At 33.8% G+C, this 24,702-nt stretch overlaps 1 pseudogene; it reads left to right on the top strand.

Annotated features, from left to right (window-relative positions):
• Nucleotides 1-2,937: 2,937 nt before the first annotated feature.
• Nucleotides 2,938-3,119, top strand: LOC125126813 (ATP synthase subunit ATP5MJ, mitochondrial-like; annotated as a pseudogene).
• The last annotated feature ends 21,583 nt before the right edge of the window (nt 3,120-24,702 follow it).

The raw sequence follows: 24,702 nt of genomic DNA, 5'->3' as shown, positions 1-24,702 counted from the left end.
ATCACTTATATGTGGAATCTAAAATATGGCACAAATGAGCATATCTACAGAACAGAAACAAACTCATGGACGTAGAGAAAAGACTTCTGGTTGACAAGGGGGATGGGGAGGGAGTAGAATGGACTGGAAGTTTGGTATTAGTAGATACAAACTATTATAAACAATGAGGTCCTGCTGTATGGCGCAGGGAACTATATTCAATCACTTTTAATAAACACATGATGGAGGGTAACGTAAGAAAAAGAATGTGTGTGAATATATATATATATATAAGATATATAATACATATATAATATATATATGTGTGTATATAGAACAGAATAGAACATTGTAAATCAGCTCTAATAATAAATAAATAAATAAAAATTCCAACTGCAGTGGTTCAGGTAACTGTGGAGGTGGGTTCTGAAGCAGCAGGGTGAAGTGAGTTAAAGAATCCAGCATTGCCAAAGCTGCAGCATAGGTTGCAGTTGTAGCTCAGATTCAATCCCTGGCTTGAGAACTTCCATATGCCATGGGTGCAACCATAACAATTTTAAAAAAGTATGCAGTATAATTGCACTTTTGAGTATTTTTTTAAAGCTGTATTTCTGGAAGTCTCTAAATCAAGGATTAAATGTAGTTAATTATGTATCTATGGGTCATTTTTCCTATTTTAAAATGTAATACCCTATTTTATTCACTAAGGATTATTAAAAATTTACAAAGTTAAAATAATTTCAAATGCGTAAATAAAAGAGGCGTTGCCGTCATGGCACAGTGGAAATGAATCTGATTAGAAACCATGAGGTTGAGGGTTCGATTCCTGGCCTTGCTCAGTGGGTCAAGGATCCGGCGTTGCCGTGAACTGTGGTGTAGGTTGCAGATGCGCCTCAGATCTGGCGTTGCTGTAGCTCTGGAGCAGGCCAGCAACTACAGCTCTGATTAGACTTCTAGCCTGGGAAACTCCGTATGCTGCAGTTGCGGCCCTAAAAGGACAAAAGACAAAAATGAATAAATAAATAAATAAAAAGAGATTTTTATTGTTTTAGTAGAAAAAAGTCAATGTAAAACATTAAAAGCAATGCAATGGCCTCTATAAAAGAGGGTAATTATATTGCTTATGATTTTAACAAATAAAGGAAAGTTTCTTTGTTATTAATATTATATTTAAAGTCATTTAATTCCATAAGGAATTCTCAATATGGAATATGTTAAGAGTCCACAAAGCAAAATTATGTGCATGCTTCAATTTTAAGACAAAATCATACACAGACATATATATGCACATAACTAATACTCAAGAATTATATAAAAGAAAATGCATTTGAACTTGTTACATTACAGTGATATTTAATTACAATTTGATTTGCATTTCTAAATTATAAAATATTTGATATATACAAGTTTTTCAATAGTTAGATTGTAAAATGTACATCCATTAGTCCATCACGCAAACTACCGAATCCAATATGCTATTTTTAGTATATTTTCCTTTGCTCTTTTGTAGTATTGAAATTAAAACTGATATAAATACTTTTATAGTAAGTATTTCTTTCTGGTGTTTCTATTTTCCGCATTTTCATTCTAAATCATTTTTCATAATGTTTCAGTGTTTCTCTTGCAAATACTCTGAGCTTACCCACCAAAAAAAAACCTGAGTATAATTTTAATAAGAAAATTGACTTAATTTAGCCTTACCCTTATGTACTATTGATTTGCTTATGACTGTTTTTTCTTTTTTTATTTTTATTTTGTTTTTTTGTCACTTTAGGGCCGCATCTGTGGCATATGGAGGTTCCCAGGCTAGGGGTCTAATCAGATGTGTGGCTGCTGGCCTATGACAGATCCACAGCAACCCCAGATCCAAGCCGCGCCGTGACCTACACCACAGCTCACAGCAACGCCAGACTCTTAATCCCCTGAGCGAGGCCAGTGATCAAACCTGCAATCTCATGGTTCCTAGTCGGATTCGTTTCCGCTGTGGCACAACGGGAATTCCATGACTGTTTTTTTTTAATTTTTGAAAAAATAATTTTGTTCATTTATTTTTATTTTGCTGAGCGATTTTTTTGCCATGCCCATGGCATGCAGAAGTTCCTGGGCCAGGGATTGAACCCATGCCACAGTGGAGACCCAAGCCACTGCAGTGACAACACTGGATCCTCAACCCACTACACTGCAAGGGAACTCCCACTGAATAACTTTCTGTTGTTTTTCTTTCAGATGTGCTTTTCAGGTACCAAAGCTCCTCAGTCTTTATATCACTGAAGATAATTTTATTTTTTTCACACTCATATAGTATTTGGACTGTTTGTAGAATTTAAAATTCTAAATGACTTATCTACAAAACACGAACTTCAAGGAGTTTTCTAGAGACTTACTGTTGTGGTGCAGTGTGTTAGGGATCCAGTAATGTGGAACCTGCAGAATAGGTTGCAGTTGCAGCTCAGGTTTAATCCCTAGCTTGGGAACTCCAAATGCCCTGGGAGCAGCTGAAAAAGAAAAAAAAAAGTTTTCTTCAATCTTGTTTCCAATATTATCTAAAGCAATATGTTTATTGTTTTTTGCTGGTTGTTATTTATTTTCTGTATTTCTAAATTTTTAATTATATTTTTCATTATATATTTTCTACTATATACAAGAAAATGGTCCTTTTCCCTTATGTTTCATTATAGGTATGTCAGTTTTGCTCCATCTCTTGAAACATTTTTCTCTATTTAATAAATCATCCAATCCATCTTTTGACTTTATTCACTTTTCTGAAACTTCTATTGAACAAATCTTGGGAATTCTAGAAGACTTAATAATGAAAAAAAATCTTACTTTGAACCAAGAGCATAATACATAAACCTGTTTTGATCTAAAAATTGAGTTTCTCATTATATAATTATTGGTGACTTTTCTGAGTCATTGGTTGTGGCTCAGGGCTGCTTGAGATCCTGGTCCTGTGTCAAGATGCTTTAAAACCTGATTTAAAATATTTGGATCCCCATGAACCTCTACTATACCCAAGTTTGCTAGGAGATTTGGGTAGCCATGGAGTTGAGGAGCTTCAGAATTTATAAAATCAGAAGTGCTAATAAAAGAAGTAAAGAACTGAAAGCTTCAATCCTGCACCTGCTCATGGTCATCATTAACCAGATTTATTGGGATGGAGCATCGATCTGTCTGTGTTGTGAGAACGTGAGCATTGTATCAGTGCTGCTGCCCTTGCATGTGAATAAACTTACCTGTGAGACAAACACATACTATATATATATATATATGCAGTGAGAGAGACAGATATCAAAAAGAAAGGTGCTAGAACAATTAGACATCTACATGAGCAAAAAGTGAATCTAGAATACAAATTTTATACACTTCACAAAAATTGACTCAAAATGTTTCATAGGCCGTAGATCACATGATCATGGATAATAGATCTAAATGTAAAACACAAAACTGCACAACTCCTAGAAAGCAACAAAGGAGAAAGTCTATATGCTCTTGAGTATGTTGATAAATTTTGTATATAGTAATAAAGGCATAATCAATGAAAAAAAATGCAAGAACTGAACTTTAATGAACTGAACCTCCTAAAAATTATTTTTTTTTCTCTGCAAAAGACACTGTCAAAAGAACAAGATAAAAAACATCTGATAAAGGACTAATACCTAAAGTATACAAAGAATTCTTAAAGATCAACAGTAAATACGCAACCTATTTTTAAAAAGAGCATAATACCTGAATATGACTAATCTCATCAAAGAAAACAGATGACTAAGCATATCAGAAGATGTTCAATGTCACATATCATTAGGGAATTTAAATTAAAATAATGAGCTACTGGTGCACACCTATTAGAATGGCCAGTTCTAAAACTGACAACACTAAAAATCCTACCAAGTATGTCGAGCAACAGGAACTTTTATTTATTGCTGGTTGGAAGATATAATGATTAAACCAATTTGGAAGATAGTTTTACACTTTCTTACAAACCTAAACATACACTTACTATAAAATTCTTCAAATCCACTCATTGGAATTTTTCCAAAGGACCTGAAAACTTATGTCCACATATAAGTCTGCATGAGGATGTTTATAGATGCTTTATTTGTAATTGTCAAAACATGGAAATACAAAAAAAATGTCCTTCAGTAGTAGAATAAAATGTAGTACATTCATACAATGGAATACTATTCAGTGCTAGAAAGAAATGAGCCATCAGTCCATAAAAGGACATGATAGATCCTTAAAAGCACATTACTAAATGAAAAAGCCAGTCTTCAAAGGCTGCACAGTATATGTGTCCAACTATATGATTTGTGGAAAAGGCAAAACTTTTGAGGTAATAAAAAAAATCAGCAATTTCTTTCTTTTTTTTTTTTTTTGTCTTTTTAGGGCTGCACCCGCAGCATATGGAAGATCACAGGTTAAAGAAGATGTGTAAATATATACATATATATATAATAATATTGTATATATATTTTATTTTATTATATTGTAGACTAATGTATCTTTATCTTTTCATTGTATCATATTTTATGTCTTATTTAGTTATTTCCTAACCCCAGTTAAATAATAGTTTTCTACATCTTTATAATTAGTTTATTTACATTTAAATATTTTATCTGCTTGTTATTGTTTCATGTATGATATGTGGTATGAATTATTTCTTTTTACATTCTCTATACCTAGAACAACAAATCATATAATTATACTACATAGAAATTTCCCTTCTCCTTCATTTTCCATACTACCTATAATCCTTAAAGTTCCACAATTGTATAAATGTTTTTCTAGTTTTTCTGCTTAGTGCCAATGGTCAGTATATTTATGGCTTGGATTCACACTTGTCTGATTTTCTTCAAGGGTATCCGGACAATTATTTGTCAAGTCTTCTTCCATATAAATTTTAGAGTATGTTCCTTAAGTTTCATTCAAACTTCTGCCAGAATTTAAGGATAGAGCATTAAATCTGTGAATCATTTTGATGAAATTTTACATGGCTAAAATACTGACTTTCCATATTCCTGAAGAAGTTATATTTCTTTATTTATGTATCTATGGATTTCCACATAGTCCATTTTTTTTTCCTCCAAAAGAGTACAAGTCTTTTATTTGGTGAATTTATTTTTCATTATTTTTGTGGGTTGAAATTTTATAATTTTATTGCATTTCTAACATTTTGTTCCTAGGTATACAAATACAAATGAGATATTTAGTCTTTGGAAAGTGCATGTAGTCTTTTTAGGGGTGCACCCATGGCATATGGAAATTCGCAGACTAGGGTTGGAATCAGAGCTGTACCTGCCAGCCTACGCCACAGCCACAGCAACCCCAGATCCAAGCCATGTCTGAAACCTCCACCACAGCTGGTGGCAATGCCAGATCCTTAACCCACTGAGTGAGGCCAGGGATCTAACCTGCAACCTCATACTAGTCAGGTTCATTACCACCGAGCCATGACAGGAACTCATTATTCTATCTTTTTATCTTATTAGAGAGCTCAATTTATTTCTTTCCAATTCTTGAAAATACTTCATTTTGATTTTGTTTCTTACTAAGCACTTAGGTACCTCCTTTACAATGATGAATAAAAGAGGTCATAGTGGACATTGTTATCTTGTTTCTAATTTTAGAGATAATGATTTTGCATTTTTGTATTGATTGACATTAATGATTACTTTGGGGTATTTTCAGATATCCTTTATCAGGATAAGGAATTTCTTTTCTCTTTATTGCTTTTTAAAAGTTTTTATCAGAAATAGTGCAGAATTTTAGCACACATATTCTCTGCATCTTCTGAAATGATCAATTGCTTTTTCTACTGTAATTTTGCAATCTATTAATGTGCTGCATTACATTTATTTATTTTATACAGGCAAACTACCTTGTATTCTTAGACTAAGCCAGATACGGAAGGTAGTTTTCCTGTGCAAACATATAAATATATATGTACTATATATTTATGTCAGATTCAGTATGCTAATATTTAGTTTTTAAATTTGTTTTTACAAGACAGTTTTGCCTATAGTTTCACATTGTTCAACTATATCCACCTTTTTTGTTTTATTTTTATTTACATGTGGCAATAAATAATTGGCAATTAGTGCTTAAATAATTAAATCTTCAGTGCTGAATGTTATTTTTCATAAGGGGTACATGACTTCAAACTATTGAAATTTTGTATTATAAACAAATCACATTTAATCAATCTGGAATAAAGAAGTCAGGGTGAAAAAATACCAACTATGAAACTATTGTAATGTGAATAATTTTTCCTTACTTTACCTAGACTACACAATTGGATATTTAAATTTGTTTTTCTCACAGGAGAATATACCTTCTTTTAATTTTATATGTGACATTCTGAAAGAGGCAAATTCCTGTCAGAGATATTAAAGCTAATTACAATTTATACCCTAGTTTAAAAAGGGTCCATGTCAATGTACACAAGAACTACTTCTGAAGATTTGATATATAACTGTAATTACTGAAAATGTACAGTTAATTTATGCTGAATGTCTAATTGCTATTGTATTTGTAAATCAAACCATTGTTTTTCATATTGAATCAATTTCAAGACTGGGTATTTTTAATGTGGTAACTGTTAAGACACATAGCTTTGATATTTTATCCAAAGCAAACCATCATGAAACACAGTTTATTTGTGTTACTTATTCTCTGAAACTATCTTGCCTAGTCTTACGTTGCAAGAAACACAATCAAGATTGCTTTATGTAGCAGGATATAAGATTAACATTTAGAAATCAGTCACATTTCTGTATACTAACAATGAAATATTAGAATAGGAATACAAAACTATAATACCTTTTCAAATTGCACCCCAAAAAATCAAATACCTGGGAAAACACCTAACCAAGGAGGTAAAGGGCTTATATGCTGAGAACTATAAAACATTCATCAAGGAAAGTAAAGATGTAAAGAAATGGGAAGATATTCCATGCTCCTGGGTTGGAAAAAATTAATATTGTAAAAATGGCCATACTAACCAAAGCAATCTACAGATTCAGCGTCATCTCTATCAAATTACCCAGGACATTTTTCACAGAACTAGAACAAACAATCCAAAAATTTATATGGAATCACAAAAGACCCAGAAAGGCCAAAGCAATTCTGAGGAACAAAAACCAAGCAGGAGGCACAACTCTCCGAGACTTCAGGCAATATTACAAAGCCACCAAATGAGACATGTTGGGGGGTAGGGAGATGCACTGAAGGTTTGCTCTAAAATTTGGTTGTGATGATTGTTGTACACCTATAAATGTAATAACATTCATTAAGTAATTTAAAAAAAAAAAAGATCCTTCCATCAAAATCTAATCTGGTTATTCTAATCAAAGTTCTATAAGGCTAAAATAAGAAGAGTTAAATAAAAGTTATAGTACCCCCCAACTAAAAAACAGAATTAAATATACTTAGTCACTAACTCCTAAAGGCCCATTTTTTTCTCTATTTGCAATAGAGATCATTCATCCTTGACTGTCAGAATATGTAAATTAGCTCTGTTAAGCATTAAAAAGGTTTTGTTTTAATTTAAAAAATAAAATAATATTTTTATCCATTGCTGGAAAATAAAGTAAACCCTGGATGATAGAAAAAAAAAAAACAATTGTTCTGCAGAGTTAGTGTAATCAAAATGAGTAAAATAAATTCTCTTAATTTCTTGTTATAGAAGAATAATAATCCATGGAGCATACACAAAGAGAGGACACAAATTGTATAAAGTTCTAAAAGTAAAAGCAGACCATTTGTCTATCCAGTCATCAGCTTTGAGTCCTGGCCTATGCACTATGTACTCTTTCTCTCCAGGATGACTGTGAAATATTCTAGGTTGAGAACTCATAGAGCTCTGAGTTAAGTTAACTTTTGCAAATATAGTTTTGTGATTATTGGCAAGTAATTTAAGCTCTCCCAGTGTAGTTTCTTTATCTTTAGGTATGCATATTTAATTCTGAGTATATTAATTTATCTCTATACGTACATACAAAATTAAACTATTACAAAAGACAACATGATATATTAAAAATTAAGCATACACTGAAGGATATTTAATAAGAATTTTATAGTTATTATGACTGATAAAAAGGGTTATAATTAAAAAAAATAAACCCCCAGAATAGGACATGAAAACATGACAGTCATTAAAAATGTGTTGAATGTTTCATATTCCTGGCTCAAACTTCTTCCCAATAACCCTCTAAGATAGATATAATTATTCTTACACTCTATAAAAGATGCACACAGAAATAAGCTCACCACAGGTACACAGTTAGTAGAGTGTGGAGCATGCATGCATTCAGACAAGTGGACTGTAGAGTTCTGGCTTTTTTTTTCCTTATCTTTAGAAAGAGAGATGTATTTACATACATTAAAATAGACAAATCTTGTGTTTTAAATTCAGTAATTTTTGACAGTTGTATATACTAGTGTAATCACCACTCAACCACAAAACACACTATCTCTTACATCTCAAATAATTCTGTCTTGTCTCTACCATCGAACCCTATTCACAATGAAGTAACTGCTGTTTTTGCTTAGTTTTGACTGCTCATATTTGTAGAAGGGGGCATTATTTTTGTCTTTGCTTCTTTCACTCAACATGAAGTATTTAAGTTTTATCCATATTGTTGCCTATTAAATTGTTTATTTTTTAAAAAATCTGTAAGGAGTCCATCATATAAAATATCACAGATGCTTTATCCATTCTTGCTTTGATAAACATGTGGGTGGTTTCTTTCTGTGGAGGTATACAGGGGAGATTGTGTGAAGTTGACCTTATGTCTAGTACAGAAATTTTTGTGGACATATGTTTTCCTTTCTTCAAGATAAATAACTTGGTATTGAATTGCTGATGTTAAAGATGTTAACAGATGTTAAAGAAGGCAGACGTTAATTTTCAAGAACCTGCAAACAATTCTACAAAGTGGAATTTTATACTATTTTATAATTTTATACTATTTTATAATTCAGCACATAGGATATATTCATTATATAAAATATAAAGTTTTGATTGCTCCACATTCTTCTCAACTCTTGGAATTTTCAGACTTTTTAATTCCAGCCATTTTCTGGAGTGTGAAGGAGTCATCTCATTGTCAAAGACAAAGCTCTTAACCAGAGGGCTCTATGTCCTTATATATGATGGTCAGAAACATCCTGATTTCAGCAAAAGTGGTCTATCTAAATAACAATAAATTCATGAAGAGTACAGTTAGGTTACACAGCATGGTAGAATCCACAGAAAATTGAGAGAAAGCATTAAAATATTCTCTAGAGAGGAACGAAAACAAAATGGTAATTATAAGGATGAGTGACTACAGTTCAAATTGAACTTCTCTCTTTCAAACCAAAATGGAAATTTCTTTCATATTATGATTCAATTCCCAAGTGGGTAGCTTAACTGAATAAAGTCTAGATCATTTTAATTCGACCCCGGAATCCAGCTTTATGTTCCTTTTTTAGATGTTTGTCCTCAGGGCTTCTGTCAAAAATCCTAATTCTGAGATTGCTAAGAGAAAAAGATACAAGTGACAAGTACTACAGGGGATGAGAATAGTCTATGAACTAAATCCTCTAGGGCCCAATTACCAGCTACAAAAAGGAAGAAGTCATATTCATTTCTGACATCAGACATTCTATTTTCAGTTTATTTTGCTGTCATATTGCAAATATTAGGAAAACAGATGTTTTATCTACAAAATAAGGTAAAGTTTTTACTGAAGATGGTACATTACATATTAAATTATTTATCCCCTTCATTAATTACAGATAATTGTAGTTGTATTAATTGATTTCTTTCTCTACTATTTATTACTAAAGATCAGAGGCCAACACTACAAATTTTATATTTAAAAAGAGTGTAAGAATGTCTGAATCATTTTTTTTTGGGAGTTCCCATTGTGGCCCAGCAGAAACAACTCTGACTAGCATCCATGAGGATGCAAGTTTGATCCCTGGCCTTGCTCAATGGGTTAAGGATCCAGCATTACCATGAGCTGTAGTGTAGGTAACAGACATGGCTCTGATCCAGAATTGCTGTGGCCGTGGGTAGGCCAGCAACTACAGCTCCAATTCAACCCCTAGCCTGGGAACAATCATATGCCATGGGTGTAGCCCTAAAAAGACCAAAAGACAAAAAACAAACAAAAAAACCTTATAATCTAAGGAAAAAAAAGGAAAATAAAGATCTATCTAGTTAAATGTTAGCAAGGTTTTCTTCCACTTGAAACCATATCTAATCACAATTTGATAAGAAAAATGAATGTAATATTTTTTTTTCTCCCAGAGAACAATCACTTGAAAAATGTTTTGGTAGTTTTTGAGTGGACATTTTTATCTATGTTTGGAGATGAAGTGAGTCTAATGTTCTATTTACCTTCTAGACCAAGACATTGTTGACTTTGATTCTATAAATAGAGAAAAAGTCTATTTTTTTCTTAAGTGGGAATATGAAGAAATTTCAAGGGAAACATGAATTTATGAAAGTCAAAAGAGAAAAATGCCGTGTTCAATACGATATCTATCACTGAATTTTAGTGACTTTAACAACTGTGAATAGAACACAAAAAGGACTGAATTCTAAACACACATCATAGCCTAGAATAATTACATTAAATATGTAATAGTTTGTAAATCCGAAAAATGAGGAAATAGTAAAATGTTGACATTATACATTCCACTTGATTGTTCTACCAAATATTTCATTTGGTACATAACTAAACCTAATACTATCTTCGTAAAGAAGATTCCATCAATCAATCTATACTTAAAGAGCTAATCATTTTTTTTGACAGATTAAAGATTTGAACTCATGTCAGAAAGAATGAGGGTTATATAGTTGTTACCATCCTGCAACCATTATTTCAGCCTTGATTAGACAGCACTCATCAGGTAGGCTGCTGCCTTCTTACTTCCATATACCAATACTGACTCACAATACTTTAGCCTAGTAAAGAAAGCAGTTTTCCAACAGAGAAATAAAGAATGATTAAATAACCATGTATGTTATAAAGACCAATTGAAATAATTTTAAATGTCTTTGAATATAGTTGCTTTAAAATTAATCATCAGAACAGTTGACAACTCTAACAACTTTCAAAAAATAGTTGGAAGAGTGACCACATCAATTACCCTTGACTGAACCAATTAATCTGAACATAATAAATTCATAGGCACCTATAAGTGTTAGAAATATTTAAATATCAGATCATTGATATTTGAAAACCTAAAGTGATAAAAATATGTGCTATTGTTACTTAATTATATGGTAGGAATGTCACAAATTTATTTAATAACACACAGATTCTTATATTTTTATGCTTGTCATGGAAACTTTTACCTAAGTTCACATATTATTATGCTCTGAGATTTATAGTTCTCTGTCATTTAAAGCAGGTTGGATTTAGAAAAGGAGATTGTGATTACAGTGAGTCTGTATTTTCAGCCAGATATTTTATGCTCTGTCAAAGCGATCTGAACCATCTAGGATTTAAATGACTCAATCAAATATCTTTTGAGATTAAAAAAAATCAAAATTTATGAGTCTTCAAAAATTCAACTCAGAGAATTATGAATACTTTCAGTTCTCAAGGTTAATTGAAAACTAGGCAAAATATAACTTTAAATTCCATATGTCATGTATGAATATATAATTTATAAAACAATTTAAAAAATCAATAAAGCAAAATAAGACAATAATTTCGCATAAAATTGTGTATACTTCTTAGTGAACAGTAAATATCTATTTGATTTTTAAAAATGAATGGAACTTTTCAAAAAGATTATAGGAAATGCAGAAAAGATAAAATTTTAGTCATATTGTTTTATCTATCATTATGTACGGAAAGAAAAGATTTTCATTTTCCTGTTCATTTGAAAGATTGCTGATATGTTGTCATAAAATAATTATAGTCTTCAAAAGGATTTGTTGTAAGTTTTTGGTTTAAGATTGTCATGGAGAAGAAATAAGAGAGAAGATGTATTGAAAAGTTCTCAGCAAGTGCCAACTATATGAATTTTAAAAATAACACAACAAAACTCTATGGGATTAACAGCCTTCAAAGCCATCCTTCAGAAACTCCCATGAAAACATTCATGAATAAATAAACATAAAAAACAAACAAAAATTTCAAGAATTCTTAAACCTATAAAAAATAAAATCTGGGGAGGATTAATAATAATTTTCACATAGATGAAGTCAGATTAAGTGTAAAACTTTCTAACCTTTTAAATTTACAAATGAACTTCATTAATGTGTTAGTGCCCAAAATTCACTTCACCATCTGTCTACTAACTTCAGTACTTCAGAATATTAACAACTAGGAGTCTAGATATCTGTTGCTTTGTACTTCATGGATTTTTAGGCCAGTAAAATATTTATCACATGTATACTGACCTTACAAAATGAAAACACTAGTTCTACACAAATGCCATTTTTTAAAAAAATGAATAACTTAAGCATAGATATAAATAAAACAGCAATATTAAGCCACTGGATAGAAAATATTATATAACAAAGGAAAAAGAAGAGTTGCTGGGAATTTGAGGAATTCACACACTTGTAAATAGGAGAAAATTGATGAAACCTTCAAATATATTGGAAACAAACATAAATTTTTAGAAAGATACATGAAATCTTGTGAAAATAAATTGAAGCCAGATTACTGACAGCATCAAATGCTGCTAAGGATGTGAAGCAATATGAACTCATTTATTTATAGTTGAGGCACAAAATGGTACAGCCACCTTGGAATACAATTTGGCACTTTCTTATAAAATTAAACATACTCTTATCATAACACCTAGCAATCTCATTTCTTGATATTTAATCCAGAGGAGTTGAAAACTTATGTCCACCAAAAACTTGCACACAGATGTATGTTTACTATACAAATAGAGTGGGTATATGCACAATTTACAAAATTTGGAAGCAACCACAAGATGCCCTTCAGTAAGTGAATGGTAAGTAAGTTGTGGAACATCCAGGCAATAAAAAGTTGTTTAGCACTAAAAATAAATGAGCTTCAATCCATGAACAAAGTTTGGAGGAATTTTAAATTCATATTATTAAGTGAAATAAGCCAATATGAAAAGCAAAACTATGGAAAAATAAAAAACATCAATGTTCCCTAGGGATGAGGTAAAAGAAATAAATATGCAGAGCACAGAGGACTTTTAGGGCAGTGAGGGTCATCTGTATGATATTATGATATTGAATTCATGTCATTGCACATTTATTCAAACCTACAAAATGTACAACACAAAGAATGACCCTAAGGTAACTATGAAGTCTGGGTGACTAGGATGTATCTTATCATCATACAGATTCATTCTTGGTAAAATACTGTACCAGTCCAGTGAATTATATTGTTATCCATGAGAGTAGGCATATGTGGGGCATGGGCACATACCTCTCAATTTTGTTGTAAAGCTAAAACTGATTTGAAAAATAAAGCCTTAAAAAACAAATAAAATGAGAACAAAAACACTAGCTGAATTCTGGGTAAGGTTGCTGCACTGTAACTCAGTAACCTAATGTTAATCACTCACACAAACTAAGACAATATTCATATAATGATCTCTTAAAAAGCCTAAACACACGAGGACGATGAAAATGGAAGTGACAGCAACAGTGATATAGATGACAGAATTCAGATGAATAGAAGTAATTCACATAATGAAAGAGAGAAAGGGAAATCCTATTGTAAGAGCAGAAACAATTTGATTTATTTTATAGAATTCCCAGAAGTCTCAGATTATGAGAGCACCACATATGTTGAAATTACAGTTAAGGACGAAAGATGGCCTAAAATAATATTGACTGATTGCAACCAGTCTAGAATTAATTAGATCCTTAAGTCTATTCAACTTCATAGTTTCCAACAACAATTTCACTCTGCCTTTCCTATCACCTCGTAGTTTATTATCCAGAGAGGTACTGCCCATTAGGGAACCATGCAGAGATAAGGGCTACAGCATTTTATTGAAAATATAGAAGTGAATTTATGCACACTCTGTACCAATAGTTCTGAAAACCTAATCTCTCCTTAACTTGCCTTAAACCTCTTAGTAAGAGAGTAAAACGTGTTTCTCCGGGATATGTGAAAATGGGCTTTAGATGAGAGATCAAAAACTGCTGACATAAGGGGCAGTCTTTGAAAAATGGCCAGGCAAAATTATCTTCCTAGGAAGATAAAAAAATAATGTGCCCATTTGTTTACTCAGAGGACATAATAAGCTAAACCTAAATGTTACAGAAAATTTTGAGGATGACCCCTAGGAAGATAAAAAAATAACGTGCCCATTTGTTTACTCAGAGGACATAATCAACTAAACCTAAATGTTACAGAAAATTTTGAGGATGACCCCGATATTTCACATTTCACTGCATCAAACACTCTTTGTAGTTTCCTGCTTACCAATTAGCTCTGAGCTCAGCAGTGTCCTTAATTTGACTAATGTGATATTAACTAAGAGGACACAGAGGTTTGAAATGGACTTATGCATTGCCCTTGATCCTCTGACATCATCTTGAGAATTGCTCAAGCTAGCTTGCAGGAGAATGCTACTAGAACTCATTCACTCCAGAGCCCTAGAGCACAGAATCTCCCCACTTTCTAGTCCTGCCTGACCCACAGATTCATGAGTAAAGTAGCTAACACAGAGATGTATGTATGAGATCAGTTGAATACAATCAATCTTGGTAAAGTCAGTCTAGACTATATTAACCCTTTAGATAAGTGACAAATGCATATTTAGTTCTTAAAAAATCACAGAGGTTTTATAGTTCTTTGTTATTGAACAATATTGTGGAAATAGTTAACTAATACAAACATCCAAAATCATCATTCACATATAAAAACTTTCCAACTTGAAAGATAAAGCAAAACAAAAGCAAATATTTAAAAAATGAGATATGAGAAAATATGCAGAAGAGAAAGCAATAATGAAATTAAAACTATTGTTGTCCTCAGAGAGATTATTTTGCATCCAATAATTAAGAATAGAAAAACAGGAGTTCCCATTGTGGCACAGCGGAAACGAATCTGACTGGGAACCATAAGGCTGAGGGTTCAATCCCTGGCCTCGTTCAGTGGGTTAAGGATCTGGCGTTGCCGTGAGCTGTGGGGTAGGTCGCAGATGTGACTCGGATCTAGCATTGCTGTGGCTGTGGTGTAGACCAGCAGCTATAGCTCCGATTAGACCCCTAGCCTGGGAACCTCCATATGCCGCAGGTGCAGCCCTCAAAAAGACAAAAGACAAATAAATAAATAAATAAAACCAGAAGTTTCATCTAAAAAAAAAAGCAAAAGAAAAACATTCTTAAAAATAAACTTTTAGAGAATGAAAGGAACTCTTGGAACCTATAAATATGGTAACATATGAAAAACTCAATAGATGCTTTAGAGGACAAAACTGAGGAATTTTCTGAGACAATATGGAAAGACAAAGACAATAGAAAATAGTCTTTAAAAAAGAATATTAGATCATTAGTTCAACAAATGTAACTGGACATTCAGATCTAGGAAAGAATGAAAAAAGAAACAGAGAAAATCATTTAAAAATAATAAAGTATATTTTCCATAAAGCAAGATGCAAATGAAAATTTCCCATAGAATATCTAGCACAATGGTTGACAATGCATTTGATCAAGGTACTTGTGAAATTTTATAAATCAGACAAAACCTTTCCTATACAAATAATGAGAAATTATTATAATTCATTTAGATTTCTAATTGAATGCTGAATGCTCAAAAATGAAAAACATCTTTATAATTTTGAAGTTAAAGTATGTAAGATTATAATTCTTGGTCAAAAAAAATTATCAAATGAGAATGCAGAATAAAGATACTTTCAGATATTGAATTATTCAATAAAATTACTCCCCCTACTCCTTTTCTCTGTAGAATATTGAAAATGTTCAACAAAATGAGGGAGTAAATCAAGGAAAAAAATGGAAAGTGCCAAAGGAAAAAAGATATTAAGAGAATGCACAGACATATTTAATCTTTTGCTGTACATTTTACTTAGAGTCATTTTTACAATTTTTAATCCAGTACTAAATTATTTAAGTGATCTACAATCCTTCTATACATTTTTCCTGTTGTGATTTTTCTCTTTCCTATAATTCTTTCTTCTTTTTTGTTTAGATAATACCTTTTAACTATTTCTTTTAGAATAGGTTTTGTATTATGTACTCTTTTAGTTTTTGTTTGTGTAAAGGATTTTTTTTTACCTCTTCTTCTATGACAAATTATAATCTTGCTGGGTAGAGTATCACAGGTTGCACATTTTTCTGCTTCAGGACTTTGAATACATTTTGCCATTTGCTTCTTGTCTACAGGTTTCTATAGATAAATCACCTTAAAAATTTATGAGGTTCCTATGTAACTAATTATTTGTTTTCCTTTTTCTGGTTTAAAATCCTCTAACTTTTTAATTTTATTTTGATATAGGTCTGTTAGAGTTTATCTTGTTTGGGGCACCCTGTGCTTCCTATACTCGGCTGTTTCCTTCTTTAGATTTGGGAGGATTTCATCCATCATTTGTTCAAATACATTTTTGTCCCCCCTTTCGCTTTATTCTTTTTCTTACTACGCATAGGTTGGCATGCTTTATATTATCCCATGGGTCTCATCTATTGCTTTCCTTTTTTTCATTTTTTCTTTCTGTATGCTGTTCAACTCAAAGCTACTTGCCTAGTCTCTGAATTTGCAGGGATGGAGCCCTGCTTGCTGTGAGCATGCTGAGCATGAGGATGCTATAGCAGAGCCACACATCCACCTTTCATATGCACATCGACAATGGGATTTCTATGGTGGATCCAGGCACTGTCCTGTACAAACCCCCAGATGCAGTACAAACCACATTCCAGGCCCTTCAGGCTGTTTCCATGAAGCCAATCATAGTTCTCTTCTTGAGTCTGGCTGATAAATCATGTTTCATTACTCAGCTTCTGCACACTCTAGCAGACATGCATCGCCAGCTGAAAACTGTAGCAGGTGGCCAAGATTATTTGTACTGCTCTCTTTCTGTCCTGCCTGCTGCAAGCCAGCTGCTATATTCTCCTCTTATTTCTGAGGCTCCCTATCTCTCCTGAATTATCCCCCAGCAGGTGAAGGGGGATCTTGTGGTGAGGGAATTTTTTCTTTCATAGCTCCCTCCCAAGAGTGCAGGTCCTGTACTCATTCTTTTCTCTCTCTCTCTCTCTCTCTCTCTCTCTCTCTCTCTTTCATTCTACTCAGTTATATGGTGCTCTTTCTTACAGCTTTGGTTTTATGAGATTTTCTGCCAGTGTTCAGTAGGTATTCTGTGAAAATTGTTCCACATGTAGATGTAATTTTGTGAGACAAGGTGAACTACATGTCCTTCTGTTTTGCCATCTTGATCTCCACCCCTAAAAATAATTTTTAAAATAAGCAGGAGTTCCCATCATGGCTCAGCAGAAATGAATCTGTCTAGGACATCAGGACACAGGTTTGCTACCTGGCCTCATTCAGTGGGTTAAGGATCCAGCATTGTCATGAGCTGTGGTGTATGTAACAGATGTGGCTTGGATCCTGTGTTGCTGTGGCTGTGGTGTAGGCCAGCAGCTGTAGCTCCAATTTGACCCCTAGCCTGGGGACCTCCATTTTCCACAAGAGAGGCTGTAAAAAGACAAAATAAAATAAAATAAAATAAAATAAAATAAAATAAAATAAAATAAAAAGTAAAAGGCATCCAAATAAGAATAGAAGAGGTAAAACTCTCACTGTATGCAGAATACATGATACTATACATAGAAAACCCTAAGGACTAAACCCCAAAACTACTTGAACTAATCAACAAATTCAGAAAAGTAGCAGGATATAAGATTAACATTTAGAAATCAGTCACATATCTGTATACTAACAATGAAATATTAGAAAAGGAATACAAAAACATAACACCTTTTCAAATTGCACCCCAAAAAATCAAATACATGGGAATACACCTGACCAAGGAGGTAAAGGACTTATATGCTGAGAACTATAAAACATTCATCAAGGAAATTAAAGAAGATGTAAAGAAATGGGAAGATATTCCATGCGCCTGGGCTGGAAAAAATCAATATTGTAAAAATGGCCATACTAACCAAAGAAATCTACAGATTCAGTGTCATCTCTATCAAATTACACGGGACATTTTTCACAGAACTAGAACAAACAATCCAAAAATTTATATGGAACCACAAAAGACCCAGAAATGCCAAAGCAATTCTGAGGAACAAAAACCAAGCTAGAGGCATAATGCTCCCAGACTTCAGGGAATATTACAGAGCCACAGTCATCAAGACAGTGTGGTACTGGTACCAAAACAGACATAGAGACCAATGGAACAGAATAGAGAACCTAGAAATAAACCCAGACATCTATGGTCAAATAATCTTTGACAAAGGAGGCAAGAATATAAAATGGGAAAAAGACAGTCTTCTCAGAAAGTATTTCTGGGAAGACTGGACAGCTGCATGCAAATCCATGAAACTAGAACACTCCCTCACACCATGCATGAAAATAAACTCAAAATTGCTAAAAGACTTAAATATAAGACAAGACACCATCAAACTCCTGGAAGAGAATATAGGCAAAACATTCTCTGACATCAAAGTTATGAATATGTTCTCATGTCAGTTTCCCAAAGCAACAGAAACAAAAGCAAAAATAAACCAATGGGACCTAATCAAACTGACAAGATTTGCACAGCAAAGGAAACCCAAAAGAAAACAAAAAGACAACTTGCAAAATGGGAGAAAATAGTTTCAAATGATGCAGCTGACAAGGGCTTAATCTCTAGAATATACAAGCAATTTATACAAATCAACAACAAAAAAGCCAACAATGCAATGGAAAAATGGGCAAAAGACCTGAATAGACATTTTTCCAAGGAAGATGTACAGACGGCCAACAAGCACATGAAAAAATGCTCAACATCCCTGATTATTAGAGAAATGCTAATCAAAACTACCATGAGATACCACCTCACACCACTCAGAATGGCCATCATTAATAAGTCCACAAATAACAAATGCTGGGGGGTGTGTGGAGAAAAGGGAACCCTCCTGCACTGTTGGTGGGAATGTATGCTGGTACAACCACTATAGAGAACAGTATGGAGGTACCTTAGAAAACTATACATAGAACTGCCATATGACCCCACAATCCCACCCTTGGGCATATATCCAGACAAAATTTTCCTTAAAAAAGATACAGGGTTTAGTGTTGTTGTGAAAGTTCAGATTCTTGCAAAAATGCCTGTATACTTTATTACATCTGTGAGATCCAAGGACAGGGTTTTAGCCAGTTCTTGGTTAAGAATAGTGGTTCGAGATGGCAATCCTACTGCTATCTACCCCCGTCTACTGGGTAGTAGCATCCTTTCACAGGATGCTTCTCTAGCCCACTGCTCACATGCAGCACACACCCTCCCCAGTTTGGGGTGCTCCTGAAACTATATATCTTCTCCCAGTCATTGCCAGTTTGTTTTCCAGTCAGAAATTTCCATTCTCTGGATCCACCATGAAAAATAAAAGAGCTGCTACTAGGCGGTGAACTTCATGAAGAGCATTTCAATGGGATCTAATTGAAGATGAATTAGTCTGTCTCACCAGAAACATCCATCAAAAGTATCAGGTGAATGTCCTGGCTCTTCTGATGATCGTGGTGATTGATTCCATTGATGAAACTTCCTAGTAGGAGCCTTTGCTGCTGCCTAACAATGATAAATGTTAAGGAAGTATTAGAGTGTGTTAGATAATATTTAATGACTTATCAGACCTAATGAAAAATAAGTTGGCATGCAGAATTCGATAAAAGAAGGAATAGTATATAAGAAGCTATAATGATCAGTTGCAAAAGGTAAATATTAATTACACCTAAATAATCCTTGATTATTTCATCCATTTTTTGGATTTTTTTTTTTTGAAATCAGGTATTATAATAAGAAAAAATATATCTGAAAATAAATAATATACTGCATAAATCCTAGGAAGTGAAGATTATTATGGATAAGGTAAGTTTCATACTGTGGATGGTGTTTGAGTATGTTGTAAAGACTGATGCTCAATAGCATTGCTTATTAATTATTAAAATTTATTTTTATAATTTAAGCTTGGAATCTCACAAGGCTGTGACTTTTTTAGTATGAATATTTCAAATTCTACCCCTAACATAGTGACTAACTCTTTTCAGTATTAGTGGATGTCTGTTTTCTTGTAGTTTCCTGGTCACCTCTAACTTACTTTCTTCAATACATTTTCAAACTTATTTGTAGTTATATATTCTGAATAGGTGTTAAGCTTTACCATTGTTGACCAACTGAATAGCATGTCAATGGTAATTATTAACTCACCAAGAAAGCACCAATTCAACATATCATACAACAATTTTAAGAAAAAATATTGAAGAAATTTGGCAAGATAAATACCAGCAAGAATTTAAAACTAGTCAATGACCAGTAGAGCTGTAAAGAGAATTTATTGTTTAACTCTTAGAATTATGCTCAAACTTTTTATCATGCTTAAGTTGTTTTTTTTCCTTACTAACCTTTCATCTCTTCTTTCTTCTTTTGTACTACTCTTTCTAATTTCCATAATTTCCAATACTTTTTTATGCACAGCAATTGAACTGTGCCTTTTTTGTCCTGAAGTGGCTAGATCAAAGTAGTTTATAAATATTTTGTGTACTAAAATGAAGGCAGATCAGTCACCTAAAAGAGAATATTTTTGTTGGCTCTAGAAGTAAATCTTATTTTTCTCATATTTGCTGATTTTTTTAGGTAAAATTCTAGTGTAAAATGGATGTTAACCATCAAATCACGGTAGGAGAGACAAAATAAAGAATATCTTCAAATAAAAGCATGGAAACATATTTTCCAAGAAAATGTAAACAAAGAATCAAGATTGATCATTTTATTTTCACATGTAAAATGGTAAAATTAAGGTATTAAATTGTAAGAGATGCTACATATTTTTTAACGTTTTTAACTTTTTTTATTAAAGTATAATGGACATAGCATTGTGCAAGTTTAAATTTGTTGATTTGATACATTTATATATAGTGATATAATTACCACCATATCATTAGCTTATAGCTTCACCATGTCCAATGAATTTATTTATTTTGGGTTGTGAGAATATTTACTGTCTACTTAGCAAATTTGAAGTATGTAACACAGTATTTTTAACTATAATCATAATGCTGTTCATTAGATCTCCAAACTTATGCATCACCTAACTTTAAGATTTTGGAGTTCCCGTCGTGGCGCAGTGGTTAACGAATCCGACTAGGAACCATGAGGTTGCGGGTTCAATCCCTGCCCTTGCTCAGTAGGTTAAAGATCCGGCATTGCCGTGAGCTGTGGTGTAGGTTGCAGACGCGGCTCGGATTCCGCGTTGCTGTGGCTCTGGCATAGGCTGGTGGCTACGGCTCCGATTCGACCCCTAGCCTGGGAACCTCCATATGCCGCGGGAGCGGCCCAAGAAATAGCAAAAACACCAAAAAAAAAAAAAAAAGATTTTACCCTTTGAACATTTCTTTCAATATCTTCCCTGCTCCATACCCTGATTCCTGGTAATGACCAATGTACACTCCTTTCTATGAGAGGTTTTTTCATGTTCACACTGAAGTGATATCATACAGTATATATCTCTGTGTGTGTGTCTTATCTCATTCAGCATAATGTTTTCAATGTTTATCCTGTTGTCCTAAATGGCAAGATTTCCTTCTTTCTCATAGGTTGATAATATTCATGTGATATTTATCCGTCTCACATCTTCTTTGACAGGCATTGAGGTTGTTCCTCTATCTTGGATATTGTGAATAATGCTGCAATAAACATTAGAGTACAGATTTCATTCAAGATTGTAATTTTATTAATTTTATTTCTTTTTTTTAAACTATCTTCAGATGAGAGTTACTTTTTTATTGGTCCTGTTTATATCTGGGGGTATTTCTGGCCTTGTACGAATGCACTTGCTCCATGCTTCTTGTGCTCTCTTGTGGCAGAATTCTTAAGCCCATATGTCTTCTCTAAATCTTACAGTGTACCTGGTTGACTGAGTATCACTGCTTTTATTTTCCCCATGTCATTACAGCTCAAGATTGTGGTTCTCTCTTGCCCACAGACTCACTTTTGTTTTCCACACACATTCCTTTATATCTGTGTTTGTTCTCGGGAACATCGGTAAGGAGCCAGCCACAGAGTGATGGTAAGTTTGGATTTGGCACTCAAAGCATCAGTGGTGCCCACTGGCTAACTGTGGAGTCCTCAGGTGAGGTTATCCTTGTGGTCATGGGCAGATTTCCTGCTGAATTCTACAATGGAGTCAGCTAGAACCTTGTCCCTTCAATTTCCTCTGGTATGTTTCTTTCCTAATATCTTCCCACCTCCCAGTCAGGGAACTCTTAACATTTATACTCTAGGAGAGAAATGGGTTTCTTTAGCATTGTTCCTTAAGGGACAAAGGAAGCCAAACCCTCATTCACCATTCTTCATTTCTCTCTTCAGAAAGGATCCCTGTCTTCCTCTTTCTCTAAGTTATGCCACATTGGTGGGAGAGGTGATGCTGGTTAAATTCCTCTCACCATTCCAATGCATCCAAACTCTATGTTCTTGCCAAGTGCCAGAATTTCTCCTCTAGTGTCACAAGACATGTTTCTACAATATTTTCTTAGCCTCTTTGCTTCTATTTTCTAGGCTGAAAACTCCATCTTGTCCTGCTTTACTTTACCCCATCTTCCTGCTTGAAAAACAGTCGCAGTGCTGGTAAGTGACTGAAGCTTAAGAACAAAGACCTAAAGGCATAAGTTATTCATAGGGTCAGCTGAATAAGGACATAATGCATTGGTCTAGGCATGCCAGACCTGTGCAGACTGGCACGCCATTTGCACAGGCTGATGTGTCCTCTAAAGAATAAGAGGAAGATGAGCCTCATGGCCCCAAGGGGTTTATGAGGGGTCATTAGCAGGATATGCATTAGCAAGGAAAACCAAGGTGCAAATAGGCATGCTGGATTGCTGCAGATAGGCAAGCCATCTGCAGAAACACAATGGTGATTCTCTAGAATGCTATGCATAGATAGCTGATGCCAAGCTTCCCCAATGCTAATGATTGTTAAATGCCTAAAGGTCAGAATAAAAGCTTAACTAGCTACCGGCTATGTGACTTTTAAAATAATAATAGTAAAATTCTATACCCTGCACCTATGGCCCCCTCCTCACTTGACGTAATCCTCAAGAGCACAATAAAAGCAGTGTGGTTTCTTGAGGCAGTGCTCTTGGTCCCTGAGACCTTGAGTCCGCCAGTTCCCACCTTTACTTAAGATAAATGTCTCTGTGTTTTGTTTTATGTTAACTTTTTTCCTTAAGTTTCACAGCACTCGCTCTTCAGCCCTCACCTGCTGAGCTGGTCTGGGAACTCTAGAAACTCCATTTCTACAAAGACTTTTGTCTGTGGCCATCTGCCCAAGTCAGTGTTTTTCCAGGTGTTGCCTCTGAGAGGGGTTGGAGTTCATTCACAGAATTCTGCCAGACCTACAGGCAACACCAGGATCTGTCTGCCCTATACCCTGACACACAGGTGGCAATACTATTCCTGGGTCCCTTGGCCAGGATCCCACAGCTCCCATGGAGGCAGTTTTGTTGGCGATAGTTCTCAAATTTTAGATGTTAAGAAGAGTCTAAAGCAAGAGATGTTTCATGCTTCCCTGATGCTGATGTCACTTCATAATATTTTTAAAAATTATATATATATATGTATGTATCTGGATCATTTAATTAAAACTGTTGAAAATTATAAAGTTGTTTATTAATGTAGAGATAATTTAAGAAAATATCTGTTCTTAATGGAATAATAAAGGAGGCCTCCTAAAACTTTACAAGTTAAGTAGAAAAATAAATTTATGAAGGATAAAGAGACAAGTTTAATTGAAATAAAATATCTTTATAGAATTGTGAAACATCCACTGTAACATAAAACATTCAAATGCTCTTGCACTTGTAGTTATCTGTTTGACTTGATACACAGCCAACCTGTACAAAGCTAGGGCTGTGTTTCCCTCATTTTTATTTTACTGCTTTACCTTTCTAATGGGGGCTGGTTATAATCTAATAAATTATAGAATAAATTATACAACTATCCTAGCCAGTTCAGAAGTAAGGTAGGAGTGGAAGGAGGAAGAGAAGAGAGAAAAGAAAAGGAAAAAATAAAGTAAAAAAATAATTTATATGAAGACCATATTTTATGCATTGTATTGGATGATTTCAGAAACACCGAGTATTGTTTAGAAACAATAGATAAGGAGTTCCCATCGTGGCAAAACAGAAACAAATCCAACTAAGAATCATAAGGTTGTGGGTTCGATCCCTGGCCTCAATTAATGGGTTAAGGATCTAGCGTTGACGTGAGCTGTAGTGTAGATCACAGACAGATGTGGCTCGGACCCTGTGTTGCTGTGGCTGTGGTGTAGGCCGGCAGCTTCAGCTCTGATTCAACCCGTAGCCTGGGAACCTCCATATGCTGCAGATGAAGCCCTAACAAAAGAAAAAGGAAAAAGAAACAATAGTTAAAATATCACAAAGGCATTTGTATGCATATGGACCCATTATAGACAACCATGTACTTTTTCTTGGCGTGGGGGGGAGGGAGTTGGACTTTATTAAACACCAGGGGGAATTTTATGAAGAAAGCAGCTGACCACTT

This window comes from Phacochoerus africanus, chromosome 5 (genome assembly GCF_016906955.1).
Source record: "Phacochoerus africanus isolate WHEZ1 chromosome 5, ROS_Pafr_v1, whole genome shotgun sequence".
NCBI classification, from domain to species: Eukaryota; Metazoa; Chordata; class Mammalia; order Artiodactyla; family Suidae; genus Phacochoerus; species Phacochoerus africanus.
This window is presented reverse-complemented; position numbering and strand designations above follow the sequence as displayed.